We start from the raw sequence: 19,647 nt of genomic DNA, 5'->3' as shown, positions 1-19,647 counted from the left end.
ATAGGGTATGTTCACTACTTTGGTTAAGTGTGTTTTCAGGTACTTTATTGATTTTCATGATATTATAAATGGAATTATTTTCTTTATATCCTTTTCAGAGCCACAGACTTTTTGTTAATACTCTTTACAATGCTGATGAATTTTCCCACTATCCCTAGGTTGTTCACTGCTTTTATCATGAAAGGGTACTGGATTTTTCCAGATACCTTTTCTGAAGCAACTGAGATGACCATGTGCCTCTTTTTTTGTTCTCTTCATTTGGTACAGCATAGATTGTTGAACCACTCTGTGTTCCTGGGGTAAATTCCCCTTGGTTGAAAATGTTATTGCCTATATTAAGATTTTTGTATCTATACTCAAGGATAGTGGTCTCTAGTTTTCTTATGGTCTTGTGCGCAGTTTTTATATCACGATAATGCTTGTTTCATTAAATGAGTTAGAAAGTGTTAACTCTTGAGTTATTTTTTTTTCTTAATTTGAGAAGGATTAGAGTCAATTCTTTAATTATTTGGTAGTATGTCCCATTGAAGCCATTTGATCCTGGACTTATTTCTGCTGGGATTATTGATTCAATTTCTTCACATGTTTTTTGATCTGTTGAGGTTTTCAGTTTCTTCTTGGGTCAATTTAGACAGTTATTGTGTTTCCAGCTCACTTTTGTTTAGTATATCCTGGGGAATTTTTTTTCACTTTTCTTTCATTTTGACTATTTGTGTCTTTATCTAAATGGTATCTGTTACAAACAGCATATAGGTGAATCATGTTGTATATGTTTAATCCATTCTGTTAGTCTCTGCCTTTGACAGGAGGATTTAATCCATTCACTTTTAAGTTAACTAATGATAGGATGAACTTCTACCATTTTACTAATTGGGTTGTGTGTGTATGCCTTAAACATTATGTTCCTCATTTCCTTTATCAATGTGGTATTCAGTTGTGTTTAATTGGATTTTTGTAGTTGAGGTTCTTGGATGTATATATTCATATCCATCATATTTGACAAGTTTTCTGCTATTTTTTTCCAAATATTTTATTTCCTTTTTAGGGAAGTTCAGTGATACACCTATTGGTTTCCTTGAGTAAAAAAGAGAAAACCCAGTCACCTTTGAATTGATTCCAGTTCATGATTACCCATGTGTGCAGAGTAGTACAACGTTTCATAATGTTTTCAAGGAAGTGACTTTGTAGAAGTAGATTGCCAGGCCATTCTTCTGAGGTGCCTCTGGTGAATTTGAACTGCCAGCCTGTTAGTTCGTGGTCAGTTGCTTAGCCATTTGCATCACCAGGGACTTAGGGTTTGCTTGAGTTGTTGGTAAGAGCCGTCCAGTTGGTTCTGAGTCACAGTGACCCTACGCACCACAGAACCTTGCCCTATCCTGTGCTGTCTTCAAAACTGTAATGTTTGAGCCCATTGTTGCCGTCCCTGTGCCACTCAGTTATATCCCAAGTGTCACTCTTTTTGTCTTACTGTTTTTCTTCTGACGATGGTTTCTATTGCCTTATATAATTTATTATTTATTCTGTCAACGTAGATCTGCTATTGATTTCTTACTGAATTGTTCATTTGGATATTATATTTTTCAGTTCCATTAATTGTTTGTTTGTTACTTTTCATACTTTCTAATTTTATAGTTTCTAATTATAAGTTCTATTTTGTCTCTTTATTTAAATACTTATTTTCTTCCATTGTTTTCCTCAGTTTTTAATTCATTGTCTATATTTTCCTCTTGTTCTTTAAGCATACTTCATGTTATGTTAACATCTCAAACAACGAAATTGCCCATTGCCATTGAGTCTCACAGCTCAGTTATTGCAAAGTAGAAACTGCTCTGTAGGGTTTTCTTAGGGAAGCAGTACATCAGTTTAAATTGGCATCTAATCCACGTATCCTGCAGTTTAGTTTAACATATTGCTGTGCAAGAGTTGTGCATTCATCACAATTTTACGTTCTCTTCATCCTTGTACTCCTTATTAGCTCCTCATTTCTCGCAACTTCCCGGCCATAACGTGAAGAAATTATTAATGTAGTTAGTCTCTATAGATTTTACCTTTCTGGGATTCCATATAAAGAAAATCATACACCCCCCCCCTGCCAAAAACCACTCAAGAACAAAATAAAACCCAAAAACCTCAGTTGGAAAAGTAACAGAAAATAATAAAAACTAGAACAAATTTAAAATGGGTCAAAAGGGAGAACAGAGGAGTTAAATTTTAACCTAACTGCATCCACATTAGTCCACTTCCCAGTGTACTCTCTCCAGTAGCGATGCTACTCGCATCCCTGGTTAGTAGTCAGTCAGAGGAATTCACTGTCGGCTTAAGTCAAGTGGGGACCCTGCAGATGGTTTGGGGCTTCCACTGTCATCCAGAGCCTTATACTGCCCCCCCTTTGCTCCCTGTTATACCTGAGGTAATAAAGCAAAAGCCATGATCTGTTTTTAAAGAGTTTTGAATCAGATTTTCTAAAAGGTACATGATATTTTACAGTTAAAAATGGCCAAACATTTAAAAAGTTCTATTATTAATTGCTGTTCAACCATGGAGTCTGTTGCTTTCACTTGCCCACCCAGACAAACTCCAAAGTCTGTTCCCTGTGCTATGAAAGTTCTTACCTTGATTGTGTCTTGGTTTCCTTCCCTTATAACAGGGGTCTCTTAAACAAGGTTTGTACTTTTGTGATTGACTAACTTCACTCAGCATAGTGCTCTGCGTGTCTCTCCACGCCAGGGGGTGCTTCGTGGTCTCACCGTTGTTTTAACGATGCCTCGTATCCATTGTGTGGATGTACCAAAGTTGCTGTATTCACTTTTCTATTGATGGGCATGAAGGTTTTTTCTAGTTTCTTGCAATTGTGAACAGTGCTGCAATGAACATGAGTATATGTATGTCTGTTTATGTTTTGACTCTTTACTTCTTTAGGATAGATACCCAGCAGAGGGATTGCTGGATCATAAGGAATTTTTACTCCCAGTTCTTTGAGGTAAGCTATGTCGCTTTCCACAGTGGTTGTACATGTTGACAATCCCACAAGCAGTGTATGAGGGTTTCGGCCTCAGCAACCTCTCCAACATTTGTTATTTCCTGCTTTTAAATGTTATTGTCATTGTTAGTTTAAGGTGGTGTCTCGTTGTTTGGATTTGTGTCTCCCAGATTGTGAACATTTCTTCATCTGCTTGCTCACCCTTACATGTCTTCTCTGGTGAATTGTCTGGTCGGATGCTTTGCCCACTTAACTGACTTACTTGTCTTTTTCCTATTGGGGTATTGCAGTTTTTCCTAGATTTTAGAGGTAGTTCCAGTCTTTTCTGATTATCCGTTATAGGCAAAACCTAAATTCTGCATGAATTTAATGATAACAGTTTCATTAATTGCATCCTAATGGGGGGAAAATCACCTAGTGAGCAGACTGGTACCATTGAAAATTCTTGGAGCTAAATAGGCTCTCGTTCATACTTTATTTTTCTAATTAGCTCATTTCTCCCACTTTACATAATGAGTTACTTTTTAAAAACACTTTGTTCAAATCTTTCTCTTTCACTCATCTTTTTTCATTCTTGCAGATGACTTTGAGCTTTTATTCATGGAAGAAAAAGATTCTGATTGGAAATAACTTTCCTTATTCCAGATCAGCCAACATACAGACAGACACTCGTTATTTCCTCCTATCCAAGTCAATCTTTTCAGCTCTGTTCTATATATCATTCCCGCGTGGGACCTCTCACCTATTTTATTTCCTCTTTTCTATATTGACCATCTCCCATTTCCATTCAAATGTACTCAGACATTTCCCATTTTGTAACACAAAGTAAAAAACAACCAAACAATAACAAAAATCTTTTCTGAACGTGTATTTTTCTCTCCTCCTCGCCCCTAGCCTCTCTCTTTTGTGAACAACTCATCAAAAGGCATGTCTTTCCTTGTTATTTCTCCTTCTTCTTTGAATGCTACTCATTTCTCCACCTCCCCAGTCTAGCTTTACCACCACCAGACTTGAAATTGTTCTGGATAAGGTCACCGGTGATCTGTAAGTTGCAAAATGCAGTATGCGTATCATCAGCCCTCACATTACTTGATCTTTCAGCAACATAGCTAGCTGCCACTCTCGTGCTTTGTTCTTGTAATGCCACACGCTTCTACTCTTCTTTATAACCTATGGCTGCTTCTGTGTTTGCAAAACCCTCTTCTTTTACTATATAGAATTAAATGTTGAAGTTTCTTGCTGCTCTGCCCTGTGGCTCTATCTATTCTTACCGTACTATTTGTCTCCCCTCAGTGTGTGAGCCCTGAAGAACCTTGGTGTTGAAGTGGGTTAAGCATTGGTTGCTAACCACAAGGTCATTAGTTAGAAACCACTGGAGAAAGATGAGGCTTTTCACTCCTTTCAAGAGTTACAGTTTCTTGATGTGGAAAGATCTGCTCCTTATCCCTTTAGGACAGCGGTTCTGGACCTGTGGGTTGTGACCCCTTTGGGGGTCAAATGACCCTTTCAAGAGGGGTCACTTAAGACCATCAGTAAACACATAAAAATTTCACAATATATAATTACATACTGTTTCATGATTAATCACTATGCTTTAATTATGTTTATGTTCAATTTGTAACAATGAAAATACATCCTGTATATCAGATATTTACATTACGGTTCATAACAGTAGCAAAATTACACTTACGAAGTAACAACGAAAATAATTTTATGGTTGGGGGTGGCAACAACATGAGGAACTGTATTAAAGGGTTGCGGCATTAGGACGGTTGAGAACCCTGCTTTAGAAGGAAGAATATAACCATAACATGCTACATGAAAAAAGGAGTTCGCAGGGCTCCCAACCTTCCAGTAGAGGTTGAGAAGTAGTATATTTCTCATATATTTGGGGGGTGGGGGGAAGTCGGTCTCAGAGACTCATAGGGGCAGTTCCACCCTGTCAAATGGGGTCACTAATGAGTTGGAGATGACTCAATGGTTTTGAGAATTGCAGCCCTGTTCATGCTCTCATTTATATGGCAATTACCGTATCAGCCAAAATGCTTTCAGCTATGCTTTACTGCAAACCTAGATTCTATCAAGTACCACCATTAAGCAAACATAGAATCTCCTGAAACTTTAAATTGAGAAGTAGAATGGACTCCAGGTATGAGACAATCACCAGGTACAGCATCCCCAGCGCCTGCCTATTGATCCAGCCTGCCATCCTCATTTTCAGCTTTACTCTGAGGCTAGTTCCTCTGCTGGTTGCACAGAGCCACATCAGTTTTGGCTACCACTTCTAGACCCAACAACAATCAGAAGAAGAGCTAATTTTTTAAAGGGCTACAAAACCTGTCTTCCAAGTACCCGTAGCACACTTCTCCCTTACTGACTCACAAGGGTGCTGAGATTATCGTGATTGAAGCACATAGATGTTGAGAGTCAAATCTCTTACCCTGCTTTTGACAGACCTTTAACAATGGTTATATAACCCCATATAATCTGGCCCCTACATCCTATGCTGGCCCTATGTGGCGTTTCAGTGTTCATTTCCTTTAAGCTTATCCGCTAACCCTAAGTGTCCTAGCCCTTCTCTGTCACTTTTTGAGCATAGCTTTTTTTGTTTTCCTGAACTAGATAAACCTTCTTACCTCTTCTAGCATTATTAGCTTTCATAATATCTGTTGTTTACTGCACATAGATACTGATTGGTTGGTTGATTCAATGTAATACTGTTATTCTAATATAATTAGAATAATTAGAGAGTTGGCCATATGCAGCTATAAAATATATTTCAGTGCTAGTTACTTGCGAACTTTAATGTTTATGTCATCAAACCGTCCCTGTATTAGGGTTTCATAGTACTAATTTAAAAGCTCAATGTTATAGATAGTACCTTGGAAAAACAAAACAAGAAAAGTATAAATAAATATGTTGGCTAGCTTAATATTTTAATATTTGAGTATGTTGTTTTGATGTGTATGTGTAAGAATGAATTTCCTTGTTTACCAAGTAATATACAAAAGAACTTCAAAAAGTTTGTAGAACAATTGGATTAAAAGATAATGGTTGTACAACTAATTCTTCATGACGTCATTAAACCATTGGATTGTATGACATGTGAATTATATGCCAATATAAGTGTTGGGAAGTTTTTTCTTTTAAAACAGTAAAAAGGAATGGTATTGTTCTGTACGCACTTCCCAGTGCCCTCATATTTTCAATATGTATTAGATTACTTGGTGGCTCTGTTGTGCAACCATTGGGCTGCTAACTGTAAGGTTGGCAGTTCCAACCCACCAGCTACTCCACAGGAGATAGATGATGCAATATGCTCTTATACAGATTCACAGCCTTGGAAAAGCTATGTAGGGTTGCTGTGAGGTGGAATTGACTCAATGGTAATCCATTTTTGTTTTGTTTTGTTCTAAATCAGTAAGAAGGGCAATTACACTGTTGTGAGAAAGAAAAAAGGTTGATTGGGAGTGTAGTTTTCTCTTTTTTTAATGGGGAACCCTGCTCCTCAGATGAGAGAGTAGTCATTGGTTCCCTAGCCTGCCTCATCGTTAAAGATCATGAACTTGCCCAAAATCATGGGGTTAACTCTTGGGGTCAGTCATTCCTCACACTGAGGTCATATCTGGTGATAACGAGTTGGGATTATTTTGGAAAAGAGTATGCTTTCCATAAACTATAATTAGTAGTTATATCATTTTTTTTAGTTTCCCAGCCTGACTTACCTGTCCTTTGCCAGTAACCTTTAAGTTTACTCGTTGACGTCAGACGCCTTTCTCAACTCATCGACAGTCATTGTGACTCTATTAGAAATATGAAATGAGATCAAATCTATTTGAATCTCTTTCCAAGACTATGAAGAACCTCAAGCTCACTGACATTGACTTGGTTCCCACTTGTCACTACCCATAGGAAGAGGAGAACGGCCTCCCTGGGTTTCTGAGACTATAAATCCTCATGGGAGTAGAAAGCCTTATCTTTCTCCCAGGGAGTGGCTGGTGGTCTCTAACTGTTGCCTTTGTGTTTAGCAGCAGAACATGTGACCCGTCATACTATCAGAAACATATTTTAAACAAATTGAAACTCAAAAATGCTTTCGATGTAGGCATCGTATTGTAGTTACAGAAGTATTTGGCAATTTAGCTTTAGGAAGCACCACTTTTATTGGCAGACATTGTGAAAGCTAATCCTATGTCCTTTGTTGTCTGATACTTCATAATGTGTAAGATAGTTGAAGATTTCAGATTCTAGGTCATATTTAGCAAAATATTTTAAATAGAAAAGTCATAGCATATCTTTCAGTCCATTAAGTGTCAAAAATCAAAATAAGCCTGGAATGTGTATTCCTGAACCTGCTGAGAAGTAGAAGTCATCATGAAAGTTGGATGTGATTCTGGGTGCCACTCGTACAGGAATAGGTCCTGTGCGCACTTGTGCCACATACGCTGTCCTTTACCCCCTGCCATGTTGGTATATTTGATCTAAAACCAAAACCAATACCCCTGCCATCGAGATGTTTCCAACTGATTGTGACCCTATAGGACTAAGTAGCACTGCTCCCTGGGATTTATGAGACTGTGAATCTTTACAGGAGCAGACAGCCTCATCCTTCTCCTGGGAAGACCTAGTGAATTTGAATCATAGTCGATTAGCATTTTAAGGCCTAACCCACAGCAACATCAGGACTCTTTTTGATCTAGAAAGATATACTTATCTTGCCATCTTCTGTTGTAAAGTATATATGAAAAAATGAGATTTGCTTATTCATTTCACGAAAATACTTATGTGGAATACTAAGTAATGGTGGTTTAAAAAATGTAGGGTAATTTCTCATGTACTCACAATCTAAACTCAATTGCAAATATTTTCTTTGGTTGAATTTCGTGTAATACAAAAAGAGAGTATGTATAAAGATAAAGCTATTTAGGGCAAAAAAACCCAAAAGAATAAGAGGCCAGACCTGATACCAGGGGCTAAGTGGAGAGCAAATGTTTTGAGAATGATGAGGTTAGTGAATGTACAAATGTGCTTTACATAATTGATGTATGTATGGATTGTGATAAGAGTTGTATGAGCCCCTAATAAAATGATTAAAAAATAAAATAAATCCTAGGTGCTTTTTACATTTTAATGTTGAATTTCTAGTTTTTATATAAATAAAATAAAATTGGAAATGAACGTTTATTTTCTATTAAAAAAAAAACGAATAAGAGGCCAGCACAGGTTGAGATATTGCCTAGATTTTGTAATATTATGTTATAGTGATTAAGATGAATAGAAATAAAAAACATTGAGATGCCTTTCTACCTTTTAAATTACTCAAACATTTATTTTCTAAGACTTGTTACTTTTAGGGTAAGGAATTTGTATTTGATACATTTTTTTCCTGTTGTCTACCTTTGAATACCTACAGTGTTGTGCTAATATATACTCTTAAGTCATTCATATTCCACCAATCCTGAAGTTCAGAATTGCTTATTTGTTATTTCCTTTAGGTTTGAAGTTTACCATTATACAATCCACAAATGATGATAAATTAATTTTGATAAAAATGGAGCAGTGGTTAATTTAATTTTGTTTTTTTTTATCAAAAGGAGTTTGTCATAATTATAGATTGTATAATGGTAAACTTCAAACAAAAAGGCAATAAAAATATGTAATTCTGTAATTTGGCTAATTTCATGAACCCAGGTATTGCGATGGGTGAAGTGTTCAACTGCTAGTCCCAAGTTGGGTGGCTCAGGCCCACCGTGTTCGTTCTCCAGGAGAAAGGTAAGGTGTCTGCTCCTATACGGATTGCAGAAGCCGTGCGCAACACCAGGTTTACTCCCTTTATGGGTTTCTATGAGTTGGAGAATTGACCACATGGCCGTAGGTGGTTAACTTACCATAGGGTATTATGGCTGCTATATAGCATGACCAGTAAAAAACAAGCTTTAATAAAAATACATGTATGTCATATTTCTTAGATTTTTAAGTCTTTGGAACACAGTGATTATATTGCTTTACTGACTTGTTAAGAAATAATGTAATAATTTCAGGACCACCCAACCAAGAATAAGTTGGCTGGCCAACTTATTACTAGTATCCCAGTGCTTTAACCAGTGTGCCACCAAGGCTACTTACACAATCGAAGTGATTCCTATTCTGACCGTTGTTAGGTGGTGGAGATTCTCTCATGCTGGTCATTACAAAATTCAATGTGGACAACTTCACTTAACTATATCCTCACCTAACTTGTGAAATGTTTTTCAGAATGTTTATTTTACAATCTTAGAAAAGTAGCTGTTCAGAATACTAAAAGAAGGAAAGGTAGTTTTATAATTTTATATAATAGCGAATTCCTGCTTATTTTAGTTTCTATTTTCAGCTACTTTGGATTGAGATTTCCTGACTTCAAACTAAATATAACATTAATTTGCTTGGAAGTTGTTTTCTTGTAGTAGCTGTATCTTTTCCAGCTACAGATACCCAGGAAAGAGCTTAGTATATATTACCCCTAAACCCACTATTGAGTGCTTTACATATAGGAGTCGTGTTTACTGGCACTTGAAGTTTGATAGTAAACTTTTCTATCTTTGTTCTTAAGATTAATTTCTTGGCTTAAGTATGCTACCTGCCATGGCTTAAACGGATTTGTCACAAATATGCTATGTGCTTTCGATTAAAGAGCCTTGAAGTTAGTTCTGTGACCCACGTGTGCAGAGCACAACTGTGCTCCATTGGGATTTTAGTAAGACAGTGACCTTTAGGACACAGGTCACTGGGGCTTTCTTCCAAAGAGCCTCTCTCTGGGTGGACTTAAACTACCAGCCTTTCAATCAAGAGCCAAGCCAAGACTCTTACTTCAATTTAAAAAAAAATAGAAAAGAAGGTGGTGACTATTTTTCTACCCTTCAGATAATAATAAGACCACAAATTTAGATGTAAACTAGTAGATCGTGCTTATTTGAAAGAAAACTAAAATGAAGAGTCATCAGATTTCTGATGGTTTTGTCTGGGTCTTCATAAATATCCAGGACACTATTCAGAGAAACGTATTTTAATAAAGAGTGTAGAATCATTATGAGCCCAATTAAAAGTACTAATAGACAAAAAACAAACAAAAAAAATCCTTTGTATTTGAGTTAGTTAATTGTGCCAGCCTGGCCGATAATCACATGTGGTGCTGGTTGAAAGGCGGAGGGATAATTGGGTGGTGAAGCCTCGCCTTTCTAGTTCTCGGATCTCTTGCTTTGTGATGGTCGCACCAGAGTGCAGCTGCCTTAGCAGTTCCCCGTTCCAGCTTGCAAGATTGACTTCATACAAGACATCCCCAAGGAGAAGCTACATGGACCTATCCCGATGCAGCCCTGGGTGCTGGAGCAGCCGTGTGGAGACCCCTGCCAGTGCTGAGATGCTTGTTCGTTCATTGACTCAGCTTTCCTCCTGCAGTCGGCATCATTGCCTCTGTTTTGTGAGGTGGAGGACTTTGTGGACTGGTGTTGGGTATGGGTTAATGTTGGACTTGTGGGCTTGGGCAGCATTGGGTTGGGATGTTTTCGTGATGCACATTTTCTTTGCATAAAACTCTCTCTTATACGTGAGTTGCTGTGGATTTGTTTCTCCGAAGTACCCAGGCTAATACAGTATTGTTTACTATTTTAATTATTTATGCTAAGATCTTTTTGTTATTAGTGATTTGACAATATATTTTATAGTCTGTTGTTTCTGTAGTATTTTTGCTGGCAAAAGAAGGGGATTATAAAGAGTCAATTTGGTTTCAGTCAAGTTTGTTTTGTAAATGGAATTTCATGATTTCCATATAAGTATTACTGTTTTTGTTATTAAGGCTAAATCACAATGTATAATAATAAACATTTGGCACTGGTATTGGGAATTGGAGGAAAATAATTTAGATTAAAATACATGGCAAAATACCCTTAACACTTACCATTTGATTTTTTAAAAAATGATCAGAGCTATCGTATGTGAAATAGTATCTCATCTTGATTTTGATTTCTATGTCCTTGATGAATGAGTGTTAAACATCTTTTCATGTGTTTATTGACCATTTGTATATTATCCTTAGAAAAATGTTTTCTTATATCCTTTGCTTATGCTTAGATTGACTTACATGTCTTTTTAGTTTTGAGTTGCAATAAATGTTGAAATATATTTTGGGTAGTTATCAGGTATGTGATAAGTAAATATTTTTCCCTTTCTATGAATCGTCTTTCCACTTTCTTGATAGTGCCCTTTGTAGCACAAAGATTGTAGATTTTGATGGGAGTCCACTTAATGTTTTCCCTTCAGGTATCTGTTCTGTGGCATTTCAACATGAACCCTCATTCCTTTCTCTAGTTGCTTGGTGTGCTGCACACACATTGAATGAAAGCAGTCCCTTATGACTGTTACAGATAATGGCTACAGTAAGTGGCATTGTGTGCAAAACACCATTTTGTGGTTTTGCCACTGATAGTGCTGGAAGAAAGGGTAAGTTAGAGGTGGGAGTGTGTGTTCCTTGGTGATGGTGATGGTGGTGGTGATGGTGGTGTGTGCAGAGGGAGACAATGTCAAGGAGTCCAAGAAGTCCAGGGGGAAAAAAGGATCTTTGGAAACTGATTGTAGTAGCAATTGTACAATTCTGCTTGATGCAATTGAATTGTGAATGATATCTGCATTAACTCCCAATTAATAATAGAAAATAGAAAAGGTAAATACATGTCAATGTGTCAGTAACAGCAACATTCCTTTCCATAAAGATGGTGAGGTTTGTGTCCCTGTCTGTAGTGTGAGTGTACTTGTTGTGTCTTTATAGTATACAAAACAGTCTACATGGCCAGGGATTGAGATTTTCACTATTTACATAGGTGAGAAAGGGTGTTTTAAATGGCATGTCAGAGAGTCTGAGTGAAATAGCATCTTTCCTACAACTTATGAGCTTTTTGTATTTTTCATTTTATTCTTTTGTCCCATTTTCTCTACGGATTTTGGGGCTCTTTTTCCTCCCTGAAATTTTAGAGGTTTTTTTTTTCATGTATCAGGGATATTATTTTTATATTTCTGATGTGAAACGTTCCAAAACATTTTAACCTATTTGTATTTATATGTTAACCTTATTTATGCTGAATTTTGGCCACACAAACATTGTTTACTTATTTGTTTTTAGGTCTTGTTTTTGGTGGATGGAGGTGGTGGTAGTCAAATGTATCAATCATTTCATATATTGCTTCTGCATGAGTCATAGAAAAAAAATTGCTATCTTGTTTATTACTATCTTATTTTCAAGCCATTCACTTATGCTTTCTTCTAAGGCTTGGTGATTTTATTATTGTATTTTGCATTTATATTTTTCCTATACTTCCTCCCTGTGTTTGCTTTTTCATTCATCTGCCCTATTTTCCTGTCCCTTCCTGCCTTCTGAACTTTATTCCTGGGCAGGTAACAGCTCGTTTGATCCTGCAGGTATGATCCTGCAGGCCAAGAATGTGTACTCTCTGGTATTAGTCTTCGCCTTTTAGACTTGCCTATCATTTGGCTGAAAGTTGAACCACAGGGGTGGATTCAGTTCCAGCCTTGAAATGTGACTAAGCACCATAGTCTCCGGTGTTTTTACTGGCCTAGAACGGCTAGTCTTTTTACTGGCTTTGAGTTTTGTACCATGTTTCCCCCTTACTTTACTAGGACTTCCTATTGTGATCCCCTTTAGAGCGGTCAGCAGTGGTAGCCAGGCATCATTTATTTCTTCTGGTCCCAGGGTTGTGAATGCTGGGGTTCGTGTAGTACTGTTGATGCTTTTCACTCTTTGGATAAGAAGATGCGGATAAGCTGCACTCTAGATGGCTACCCACAAGCTTTTAATACCGTGGTCACCAAAACAGGTTGTAGAACCTATTCTTTGTGGTAAAATGTCCCCCTTTCCTTACCCCCAAATGGTTGTCCTAAGTATGATCCATTATAACTTGAATCCTTCATAAATTGGGACTACCTGACTATATCTTTCCATCTGTTTAGTTATATATCTGTACTTCTCAGGAGTGCTTTATAATTTTTACCATATTGATTTAGTACATTTATTATCAAAATATTCGGTTATATAATTTTCTTCTGTTATTGTCAGTGGTGTCTACTCTTACATTATTGCATCTCATTCATTTTTGGGAAGTTATTGAGTTCTGCTTTTTAATATCCTGTTTATGAAAATTTTCTTCATTGATTCTTTTAAATTTACTGGACGCAGAATCATATCACCTGTATAATCTGCAAATAGGAGTGGCTTTACCTCTTTATCAATTCTGAATCCTCTAAATCAGAGTTCCCCCAAATGAGTGATACTGTCCTATGGGAAGTGTTGGAATGATCCAGAGGGGACTGCAAACACTGATACCTGGACTTTATACTAGATTATAAAAAGTACAAAAGTTTTTCATTGTCAGGGGTGTGGTAATAGTTTTTCTGACAAACACTGTAGGCTAAATAGGTTTGGGAACCTATGTACTAAATGATTTCTCTCATGTAATATTTGCATTGATAAATTTCTCCAATATAATATTAAGTAAACGTAGATACAGATTTTTTTTGCTTTTATATTAGCAGAAAATCACCTAATACTTCTCTAGTAAGTACAATGCTGGCTTCGAGACTAATAAATATATGTTAAAGCAGTATCCCTCAATTATATTGAATGCTTTCTACATGTATGAAGCTTGGATTTTATTAAGTGCTTTTTTTACACCTATATAATTGATCATATTCTTCTTATCTCTTCTAATAGCATTCATTAATGCTAATGTATTTTCCAAATACCATTACATTCCTAGAATAATGCACCATTTTTAATGGGTATATGATTCCATTTACTAAAATTTTATTTAAGGTTTCTGCATAGATTCTATTTTATCAAAGTTGCTATAAATAACAAATTAAGACTATGGTAACAAACTTTAAGGATAATTATGTTCCCATTTTTTCTTAGGGATATTTGATCAAATGGAATCTACTTATATTTCTCTTTTTAAACCAAATACTTTTAATCCTGATTCAATTGGATTACACACCTGGTTCAATTGGATTACACCCCCCCATGTGAAGAATATTGAGATATACATTTTTGCTTCATATGCTAGCATACTGAAGCATTATGGACTCTTAAGATAATTTATTAGTTTCATTTTTACTCCTTGGATATGTTACTCCTGATGCCAGTCATGCTCGTGGTCCAATGTGGACTGTATGTCTACTATTGATTTGGGAATCCTCTTATCCAATCCTGTCTCCTGAGGAAGACAAGATTGAGGTCTTCCTTTCTCTGTGGTTTCTGTATTCATGGTAGCTGCTTCCTGAGAAAGGGTACATAGGACATGCGTCTGAAGTCTTTATTCAACCTTAATCATTTGGATATAAAATTTTTGGTTCAAAATAATTTGCCCCAGAATATATGGCATTGATCTATCATTTTCCGACTCCCATACTACTACTGAGAAATATGATAGTATTCTGGTACACTTAACACTCTCTCCTTGGAAGCTTGTATGTTCTTTTTATGTCCAGTGTTTGATTTTTCTAAGCCTGTGTGCTTTGACTGTCCTTCCATTTATGAGCTAGGCACTTGATTGTTTCTGTCCACGTGAAAACACTTATTTGTCAATGCTAGGGATTTGAATTATTTCTTGGATAATTCTCTCCTCTCCATTTTCTTTCTGGAAATCTTGTTACTCAGATATTCTGTCATATAGTTTTTTTCTTTTCTTTATGTGTATTTCTTTTTGTTTTATTTCTTCCAACTGAATTTGTCATTTATGTTTTTAATTTTCCTGAATAGTCTCAGTTATAGTATTCACTTTGCTTCATAGATGCAATTCCTTTTTGAAAAAACTGAGAATGTCCATTATGTATTTCTTAAGGAAAAAAAATGTTTCTTGCATTTTCTGTTTTTCTTCTTATCCCATTCCTCCTTTTCTCTTTCTTTGAGGTGGCCTTATTTTCTTACATGGAGAAGCCATTGTTACGTGTCTGATGATCCTTGACTGACTATATTTAAGGGTGAGGTGCTAGAAAACTAATGGGAATTTCTGTGTATGGGCTTTACTGTAAGGATGTCAGGTGGTGAGTTGTTTTTTTCCTTTAAATCCCTTTAAATATCTGTCAAAAATGTCACTGACTTAATTTTTTCAGTTTTAATTTAATTTCTCCAGTTTAGTTTATTAGGAGACAGTCTTCTTACCTGTTATTCTCTGAATAAACTAAACTGAAACGAATCTGAACTCAATGACAGAGAAGGGTAGTAGTGAGACATTGCACCAAAAACAAAGGGATTAAGTGAAAAGATAGGTAATACATAGTGACAACCTTTTTAAAGCCAAACTCCAAATACCTGATCTTCATATGCAAAGGTCAAAAGAAACCTTACTGAAGAAATTAAATCACCTGGTGCAAAGAGTTAAGTAAGTACCCAGCGGCTAACCAAAATGTTGGTTGGTTTCTAACCCACCCAAGGTTTATCTTTTTCATTCTTTGTATTTTTTTTCACATGATTTATCACAACATGAATTCATCTACTTTTTTTTCCCTCGTGGTTATTGCCTATTTTCTTCTCTACCTAAATAGTAAGCCATATAAGGTCAGAAGCCCTACTGGCACCGTGGGTTATGCATTGGGCTGCTAACTGCAAGGTCAGCAGTTCCAACCCACCTTTTTTTTCATGGGAGAACAATAAAGCTGTCTGTTCCCATACAGATTTAAAGTCTTGGAAACCCAAAGGGGCAACTGTGCTCTTCCCTACAGGGCTGCTGTGAATTGGAATAGGCTCCATGGCAGTGGGTAACCAAGGACCGAGCAAAGGACCGAGCATATAGTAGATAACTGAGCATTTAGTGCTGGGTAGGTCAGTGTCCAGGCCCACAGGCCGCGTAGGCTGTGAAATCAATAACAGCTAACATCACACACCTGACCAAGAGAAGCAGTTCCAGCTATCATATTATGGGCGAGTTAATTAAATGGCCCACAAATGATGTTATAAATTATATCAAAATGGCCTTTGGCAGAAAAAAGGTTTCCCACCCCTGATTTATTGGATGCATAATGGTTAAATTTTTAAAATAAATAACATGTTACATTTTCAACACAGAAAACTTTATTGTAATTAGGTGAAGATTTACAGTTTGTACAGATCATAGCTTTATATTGATCTTTCTGATTCAACTTGCCCATTGCCACCCCTCCATGTATCATCAATCTTCCCACTTCCTCCCTGTATTTCCTGCTTCCATTTTTCCCTCTTTCCTAACCTTCTGAACTTTGTCCTGGGTTATTGGCAGCCCTTTTGATCTTAAAATGGTTGACTGTCTTAACAAAGAGCTGAGTTCTGTTCCCGAGCTGGGAAGTATGATTTCTCCTAGGACTTTGAGTTCTGTTTCACAGTTCTCCATCCCATAGTCTCAGGGAATGGATACCTTAATAGAACTGGATTCTTTCTCTACCTTTTGGTTTGTTTTAGTGACCATCAACCAAATTATATGTACTTTCATATGAATTGCTAGAACCAATTGGGAATAAATAATATCTGTTGATTTTAATAAAATTAATCTTTAGGTTTGGAAAAAAAGCCCTGGTGTTTGAATCCTTTTTAAAAAAGCAGTTATGAAATTACTACCATTAATCATTACTAAACAGAAGTTATTTTAATATTAATTTAGGTAACTGGTTAAAAAGATTCCTTATTTGAAGAATATGGAAGCAAAATTCGTAATGTGCAAGGGAAAATATGTTTACCTCATATGAAGTATTTTATGAAATACTTGTTTATCTTTGCTCTGTAAGGTTAGATGTTTATCTTATGCTTTTTTACATTTCAAAATTTTACATTTCAGCATAATTTTACATTTCAAAAAAATTTTTATCAATCTTTTTTTAGCCTACTGTTATTTCTATCCTTACAAAAAATTTTAGTCGATTACCCCCATTGGTTTACATTCTGACTTTCTTGCTTATAGAAAGTTTTCCTGTTTTATGACAAATGCTGTCACATTTGAGAAATATTAAATTTCATGTATTTATCGGCTACTTCTGTTAAAAGTGTAAAATTTAAGCTTTTATATAAACTAAATTTTGTAAATTAATATTCAGCAGGTTTGGACACATAATCTTTGAATAAAATTAAGATCAGTTTGAGCAAGCTGGAAAACTGTTTGATTTTAAAAGTTGATCGATATGATAGACCTATTTTGTTTAGCAAATTTTCTTTAAGAACAACCCTAATCTCTCCCACAACTTAATGGTTCTTTTTCGATTTTAATTTTGCTGACAAAAATGCTATCGATGAAATAACTACTATCCTGTCCCGTAGTGTATTTTGTGTATATATATGTGCTTCTGACATTTAAAACACAAGCATTTGAATTACTCAATTTACAACCCAAATGTCTGTGAATAGAAAAAAATAATTTTAACCTCTGCAGGCCACACAGCATTTTACACGGTTTTGAAAATTATTCAATTTTCACTTTTTTCATGCAACAAACATTTGTTGACTACTTATTAACTATCAGGTTTATAAGATACCATGATTATGACTACAGATAAAATGTTTACATCCTGAACTTCCTGTATAGGAGAGGTGTTTATCGGACATTTTATTACATTTCAGCATAGTTTTACATTTCAAAAAAAATTTTATCAACATTTTTAACCTGTTAAAATTTAGAATCTTAAGATTCTAAATAATTACAAATGTGCTATGCGATATTGGTTGTAACAGGTAAAGTATAAGATGGTAAAGAAATACATGGGAATATATTTTTATATTTCAATACTTGATTCTAACAGACCATTTATACTTCCCATTTTTATTAAGCAATAGAAAATTTAATACTAACCTTCTACTAATTGTTCTTTTATACAGATCTAAATAACTTATGATATTTAGATAATCACTGAGAAGTATAAAATAAATATTTTCCTTTTAATTCTCTAGATTTGGAAATATTTCTAAATTTAACTACTGTTGCCCAACAGTGCTACTTTAGATATGTCACAGAGAAGAAATACAGCCATCGCTTTATAATCAGAACTAAGAGTAAGCATGAAGGCAGTCAAGGCATGGTTATGGCCATTGATTTCACAGATAAAAATAAGAGTATTAGAAATTGGTTTTGAATGTGTTTGGCTAAGGACAGGAAGTTTTGCAAACAGGGTATTTATAAGAGTCATTTTCTAAGAGTTAGCTCAAATTTCAGTGAAGCCAGGCAGCTCTTCCCCTCGCCTCCTCTGTGCCTCCCTGTCATGTACTTACCTGTTTACAGGTCTGTCTTCTGCGAATGGCTGTAGGCACTTGAACTGTGACTGGTTGACCTTTATCCCCAATGTCTGAAACAGTACCTGTTGGTATTAAATATATATTTGTGAATAAATGGATGAACATAATGACATGTATAAATATCAATGACTGTATAATGAATTCCAAAATTTTGGCTAAATCAGACCAAAAATAAAACTAATTTTATGTCTCAAAATTATGATACTTAACTATAATATATATTTTGACATAGCTGTTTGATATAAATAAAATTTATATAGATTCTACATTATTTACCCATTATAATTTGTTACTTGCAGAATCTGTTGTGAAATTAAAAAAAGAAAGATTAAAAAAGAAAAACAGGATACCCACATTCCATCTCAACAGTCTTGAGCCAAGACATGACTTTGAAAAAATCTTAGGAGTCTAAATAAGTGTATTTATATAGCTGTGTATTATTATTCCTCTAATAAATAGACTGATAAATTCCATGATGCATAAAACCAGAAAAATCAGGCAGCAAGAAATGCCCATTTATATTTTCATCTGTGTAAGATTTGGAGTCTTGCTGTTTAGATTTGTCTACAAAGCCCTTGGGTTCTTTTAAATTGTGTGCTCAGTCACATTACAGGCTAACTCTGGCAGTACCTTGTTGACTATTGCGTAATGTCGCTGTGGAACTTGGACCATGGTTCTGCTAATAAGGAAGACTAATTAAATGTCATGAAAGTTATATTGCTTTGAAAATTGGATTTTAAAAGTCAAATATAATCATATGTACCTTTAGCACAATAGAAAAAAAATAACGCTTACTAGCAATGAACGATTATTACATAGACTGCTGTGAAAGACATTTAAAAAGACAGAAATCTATTAAAAGACTCCTTTTTGAATTGGTGTTCAAATGCATACATTTTAAAAGTGATAGTCTTTTAAATTAAGTGGTCCATTTACAGATCTAACAAATAACCATACACCAGGCATTAAGTACAACATATACATTTTAAAGGCTTCATTTTCCTTTTAGCCATGGATTCAAACTTTAGAACATAAAGCCAAAAGATTAATTGAACGTAAAGCAGCTTAGTTTGAGGTTTTCCAAGTAAAAGTGGGTGGGCAGATCAAAGTTTAAGTATGCTACGCTTTTCTCTCAAGCTCTGCTCCTTGGGCTGGAATGCCTGTCGCTGGTTTTGCTATCTCTGCTACTGCGGTTTCTCTGCACCTGCTTTTTGCAGTTTCTTTTTCTTTATACTGAGAAACAAAGTTTATATATATCTTTTTTTCCTCTTTTTTTTAAATCGTTTTATTAGGGGCTCATACAACTCTTATCACAATTCATACACACATCAATTGTGTAAAGCGCATTTGTACATTCATTGCCCTCATCATT

General features: G+C 35.6%; 1 protein-coding gene and 1 pseudogene across 4 annotated transcripts in view; both read left to right on the top strand.

The window, feature by feature from the left end:
* Positions 1-2,908: 2,908 nt before the first annotated feature.
* ZMYND11 (zinc finger MYND-type containing 11) overlaps positions 2,909-19,647 on the top strand; it is a 115,337-nt gene continuing 98,598 nt past the window's right edge. For 2 of the 4 annotated variants that reach the window (XM_004702338.3, XM_030885515.2), the window contains exon 1: positions 2,909-2,980. The gene's annotated coding sequence lies outside the window, so the exon portion shown is untranslated. Of the gene's footprint in view, positions 2,981-14,980; positions 15,005-19,647 lie in introns of those variants that run through there. The other 2 variants (XM_004702340.4, XM_045289868.1) reach the window with 2 other exon arrangements.
* On the top strand, positions 4,711-4,870 carry LOC115869607 (annotated as a pseudogene).

This window comes from Echinops telfairi, unplaced genomic scaffold (assembly GCF_000313985.2).
Source record: "Echinops telfairi isolate 266 unplaced genomic scaffold, ASM31398v2 ScPeMD7_31;HRSCAF=116, whole genome shotgun sequence".
Lineage (NCBI taxonomy): Eukaryota > Metazoa > Chordata > Mammalia > Afrosoricida > Tenrecidae > Echinops > Echinops telfairi.
Note: the sequence above shows the minus strand (reverse complement) of the source record. Positions and strands in the feature narration are given on the sequence as shown.